At 37.4% G+C, this 6,017-nt stretch overlaps 1 protein-coding gene across 6 annotated transcripts in view; it reads left to right on the top strand.

Moving 5' to 3' along the window:
• Ddx4 (DEAD (Asp-Glu-Ala-Asp) box polypeptide 4) overlaps positions 1–6,017 on the top strand; it is a 76,008-nt gene that overhangs the window by 22,340 nt on the left and 47,651 nt on the right. The window lies entirely within an intron of this gene.

The following is a 6,017-nucleotide window of genomic DNA, read 5'->3' as shown; positions in this document are numbered from 1 at the left end:
GCGCTAGCCTTGAGCTGAAGAGCTGAGGGACAGTGCCCAGGCCCAGAGTTCAGGCCCCATGACCGGACCCAAAAAAAAATGTGGGGGTGACTCTGAAACTCTTAGAAAGAGTTCCAGATCCATTCTTCTCTATTTGGTGGCTCTCAAGCCACCTTGAAAAATGAGCTTTTATTTTGTAAAATCATTAATATATCTGGAAAGTTGTGGGTAAAACAACAAGCAAGAATTCACTGTACTATAACATGCCATTTTTGAATAAATCATTGCTTATTGCTAAAAATTGTGAGGTGTGTTTGAGAGTTTGTCAGATTAAAACAAGTTTAATGCTCATATGAACCTAAAGTTCAAGATAAATCTATTCAGAGAAGTTTAGACAAGCTTTTGCAATTGTTATTTATCTTTCATAAATATAAATACTACTTTAACATGTAACTATTCAAATTATCAAAAGTTTGGGATTGCTGCCGACTACAACTAGTAAATGGCTAATTTTACTTATACTGTATAGTTGATCTCTCTCTTTCTCTTTCTCTCTGTACTTGAAATGTTAAAAAGAGACAAATAAGTAAAAATTTATACTGTGTTTATTTGTGTAGCTACTTTGTAGTTAGGAGAAAGCTGGCTTTTTGTAATACAAACAAAACCCAATTTTAGTAAAGAAATGGAAGTTTAGATCTGTAATATATATGAAAATATAACACTCTAGTTTGTTAGTGGGATTTTCAAAAAGAAATATTATGTTCTTACCTTCTGGATAACAAGTTTTTTTTGTAATTCTTTCTCTCTTTCTTTCTTTCTTTCTTTCTTTCTTGGTTCGGTCGTGGGGCCTGAGCGCTGTCCCTCAGTTCTTCATCTCAAGGGCTAGCGCGCTACCACTTGAGCCACAGCACCACTACCAGCTTTTTTTTTTCCTGCTTATGTGGTGCTGAGGAATCGAACCCAGGGCCTCATGCATACAAGGCAAGCGCTCTACCAGCCCCTGTAATTCTTTAAAAAATTAAAAATAGACTTTATTACAGAATATACCAGGTAAGAGTAAATTATAAACAGATACATAAATAGGCTTATTGTCAAAAAATTAAATTGTCACCCCAGATTTAGCTATCATTGACGATCTGTGCCTGATTTTTTTCAGATGTCTGTGAATGTTCCTCTGTACACAATTGTGTATCTTACATATAAATTATGTATATGTATACTTATTACTTGAGTTCTTTGCTTTACCTCCTATGTCTTCTTTATGATATTAAAATTGTACTTAGACATGTTTCTTTGTATACTTATTACTTGAATTCTTTGCTTCACTGTCTATGTCTTTATGATATTAAAATTGTACTTAGACATGTTTCTTTCCACTGTCTAATGGAATCCTGTTACAATGTATCTTGTCTTTACTAACGGTATTTCAAGGAAACCCTTCTAAGCAACTGGTATAATCTAACTTTTTCTGAAAGTAAATGAAAAATTCACAATACTTGGCTTTAAAACATGAAATAGTAACTTTGTAACGATGAAAAGCATTTAATCCCCTTTCTCACTATCTCTTTTGTCTTCCTAGAGCAGAAAAGTATTTATAGTCATATACCCTACTCAAACTTTTTCCCTTCTCATGTTCTTAATAGTTATTATACTTTTTGCTTAACACCTATATTTAATTTTTATATCTTCATAGCCATATAATTATCATCTATCTACTCTGCATTATGGCTTCTTAAACCATTTTCTTCAACCATTCCCCATCTCAGCCAGAAGCACAAATACCATTCAGTTTGGTCCATTATTTTTTAAGCCTCTTTTTTGAACCCTTCATCCAGCTAGCTAATATCAAAGACTGCTCGTGGTTGTTTTGCCAGGAGACTTCTTTCTTGTGTCACATTGCATATTCTCTGTCTCCTATTTTTTTTCTATCTTGATCTTCCTGCCCCTTCACTTCTATAGAACCCATTTTTTTTTCTTGCAGCTTTCTAAGAAAAGAATTATATTTGAGAGATTAAAATAACTTTATCCTCATACTTTGATGGATAGTTTATGGACAGCATTTTATTATATTTTAAATTTTTATTGTTATTATAAAGGTGATGAACAGAGGGGTTACAGTTACATGGTCAGGTGAAGAGTGTATTTCTTTTTTGGACAAGGTCACCCCTTCCTTTGCATGCTGTCAGTTTTTCTCTCCTGTCCCCACCCACAAGTTATACAGTTCATTTTCAGTATAGTGTCTAGTGAGTACCACTGCTGCATTTGTTCACCCTTTGTCCCTTTAGCATTTTATTTTGGAAATAATTTTCATCCTGAACTTTAGGTAGTATGTGGAATTGTAGGGATGTTAAGTTTGATAATCTGAATTCTTATCCTTTGTACATGACTACTTCTCTAAACATTTCTAAAGCTTTTACAATCTTATTTTGATTCTGTATTTTGAAAACTATGATTATGTACATTATATATAAATTATGTAACATGATGTTTGGGAGTTTTAGTTTATTATTTAAAACATTGGGGGCTTATTTTAATTTCTTTTTTTTTGTTTTTTTGGGGGTCCAGTCATGGGGCCTGAACTCTGGGCCTGGGCGCTGTCCCTCAGCTCTTCAGCTCAAGGCTAGCGCTCTACCACTTGAGCCACAGCGCCACTTCGCTTTTTTTCCTTTTGCTTATGTGGTGCTGAGGAATCGAACCTAGGGCCTCATGCATGCAAGACAAGCACTCTACCACTGAGCCACCTTCCCAGTGCTTATTTTAATTTCTGTAAGGATGACTATAATTTCATTTGAAGTTAATTCTGAAGTTTAATTCTGTTCCTGTTAATGTTTCTATCTAGCCCCCCCACTCCCTGTGTGTTTCATGTTTGTATGTGTGTGTGTTTGCATGTCTGCGTATACATGTCTACATGTTAGTCTTATCTAGATAATTTTCTTTAAAATTCTACTGATTAGTCTTATCTAGATAATATTTTTAAAAATCTACTGATAATTGTCTGCTTTTTTTTGTATTTAAGAGTAGACCTTTAAAATATTTAAAGTTTGGGGCTGGGAAGGTGGCTCAGTCGTAGAGTGCTTGCTTTGCATGCATGAGGCCCTGGATTCAATTCCTTAGCACCACATAAGCAGAAAAAGCTGCAAGTGGGGCTGAGGCTCAAGTGGTAGAGTGCTAGTCTATTGCTGAAGAGCTGAGGGACAGCACCCAGGCCCAGAGTTCAGGCCCCACGACTGACAAAAAAAATAAATAAAATATTTAAAGTTCGGGGCTAGGAAGGTGGTTCAGTGGTAGAGTGCTTGCCTTACATGCATGAGGCCCTGGGTTCGATTCCTCAGCATCACATAAGCAAAAAGAAAAAAAATATTTAAAGTTCAACTTTGTGCACATGTGCACAAGATTGTTTAGTAGTGGGCTCAGTGATTGGACAAAGGGTCTGTTTGGGAGAGCAGTTTTTTCTAGTCTCTGCTTCCTTCCTCCTTCCCTCACTCTCTGATATGGTTTCCCTATGCATCCCAGACTGGCCTGGAACTTGCTGTATAGTCCACTTTTGGCATTGAACTTGAAATCCTCGTGGTAGATAATTGTAGGTAAGAAACTCTCCGGCTTTCCTACTGCTGCTGGTTTGAACTACAGTCCTCAGATCCAGCCTCCTGAGTTGCTAGGATTACATATGTGAGACACTGGTATCTAGCTGTTACTGTTCGATTTTGTTTTTGTTTTATTGTCCTTCTGACTGGTGTGAGATGGATGTTTATGTGGTTTTGAATTGCATTTCCTTTATGGCTGAGGATGTTGAATCTTTCTTTATGTGTCTATTAGCCATTTGTATTTCTGTGGTAACTGCTTAGTTTGCTTGCCCATTTATGAATTGGGTTATTTGTTCTCTTGCTGTTTAATTTTTTGAGGTTTTTGTATATTCTGGATATTAAATCTAGTGACTAGCTGGCAGAGATTTTTCTACCATTCTGTGGGTTGTGTCTTGTTTCTAGTGATTTTTTTTGGGGGGGGGGTCCGGTCGTGGGCCTGAACTCTGGGCCTGGTCACTGTCCCTCGGCTTTTCAGCTCAAGGCTAGCGCTCTACTGCTTGAGCCACAGTGCCACTTCCGGCTTTTTTCTTTTTTTTGCTTATGTGGTGCTGAGGAATCGAATCGAGGGCCTCATGCATGCAAGGCAAGCGCTCTACCACTGAGCCACCTTCCCAGTCCCTCTAGTGATTTTTTTTGTTGTTGTTGTGTAGAAACTCTACGTTGACATAGTTCTGTTTGTCAATTGTTTTCCTATCCTTTATGCATCTGGAGTCCTACTTAGAAAAATTTTTACTGTATCTATAAGTTTCAAGGGTTTTCCTACAAGTTTCAGATCTTTGAGCTCTTTGATCCAGTTGGAGTTGTTTTGTATGAGGTTCAGTTGCAGTCTTCCGCAGATAAGACACTTGAGTTTTCCTAGCACCATTTGTTGAAGAAGCTGTTTTTTCCCCTCCATTGAAGGTTCTTGATTTCTTTGTTAAAAATTAGTTGGCTTTAGGTATGTGGTTTTATTCCTGGGTCTTCTACATTATTCCAGTAGTCTTTGGGCTTATTTTTGTGGCAATACCAAGCTGTTTTTATTACTGTGGCTGTATTGTGTAATCGGAAGTAAAATACTGTGATACCTTGGTAGTGCTTTTTAAAAAAATTCTTGGAATTACTTTTGCTATTGAGGGTATTTTATTCCTTGATATGATTTGGATTGATTCTGTTAATTTTTGAAACTATTATAAATGGAATTGTTTTCCTGATATTTTTGCTCAGCCAGTATTTAGTATTTAGAAAAGCCAGGCTCTAGGGGTTTATGCCTATAATCCTAACCATTCAGGAGGCTGAAATCTGAGGATCCAGTTTGGGAAGATAAATTGTGTTACTCTTAGCTTCACTTAACAAGCAAAAAGTTGGAACCAGACACAGGACTGAAGTAGTAGAGCACCAGCTATGCAAGTTCAAACCCCAGTACCAGCACACACAAAACCCTAATTTTTGAATATTGATTTTTTTTTGTTGTTGGTTGTGAGGCTTGAACTCAGGGCCTAGTTGTTGTCCTTGAGCCTCTTTGTGCTCAAGGCTAGCACTCTACCACTGTGAGCTGCAGCACTACTTGTGTTTTTCTGGTGGTTAATTAGAGATAAGAGTCTCACAGACTTTCCTACTCTGCTGGCTTTGAACCATGATAGCCAGATCTCTTCCTTCTAAGTAGCTAGGATTATAGGGGTGAACCACTGGTACCCAGTGAATATTGATTTCTTTTTTGTATTGCTACCTTTTCAAAACACCAGTTCTAGAATTTTTGTGTGGAGTCTTAGGTTCTGCTAAGTACAAATCATATCAGGAAATAGGGAATATTTGGATTTTCCTGTCTCTGAGTGCCTTTTATTTTTTATTTTTTGTTGGTCTTGGGGCTTGAACTCTGGGTCTGAGCACTGTCCCTTAGCTGTTCAGCTCAAGGCTAGCGCTCTACCACTTGAGCTACAGTGCCACTTCCGATTTTCTGGTGGTTTATTGGAGATCAGAGTCTCACAGACTTTCCTATCCGGGCTGGCTTTGAACCACTTGGGCCTTAGATCTCAGCCTCCTTAGTTGCTAGGATTATAGGCGTGAGCCACTGGTGCCCAGCCCTTTTATTTTATTTTATTTTTATCATATTCTGGCTAAGAATTCTGGTATAATATTGAGTAGGAGTGGGGAAAGTAGACATTTTTTTATTCTTGATTTTAGGGGAATGATTTTAGTTTTTTTTTCTCATTTAATGTGATGCTTGCTTTAGGTTTGTTATATATAGATAAATTTTATTAAATGTATGTCTTCAACATTCGTAGTTTCTTTAAATTTTTTTTTAATTTAATTTTATTTGTGAACATACTGTACAGAGGTGTTACAATTGCATGGGCAGGATAATGCGTACATTTCTTACCAAGCATTGCATCCTCCTCCTTTGTTTACCCTTCACATCCCTTCCCAGCCTCCCCCCTCCCCCGCATCCCAATCCTTCTCCTTCCCCCCCTCCCCCCC

Source organism: Dipodomys ordii, unplaced genomic scaffold (genome assembly GCF_000151885.1).
Source record: "Dipodomys ordii isolate 6190 unplaced genomic scaffold, Dord_2.0 Scaffold41, whole genome shotgun sequence".
Taxonomy (NCBI): domain Eukaryota; kingdom Metazoa; phylum Chordata; class Mammalia; order Rodentia; family Heteromyidae; genus Dipodomys; species Dipodomys ordii.
This window is presented reverse-complemented; position numbering and strand designations above follow the sequence as displayed.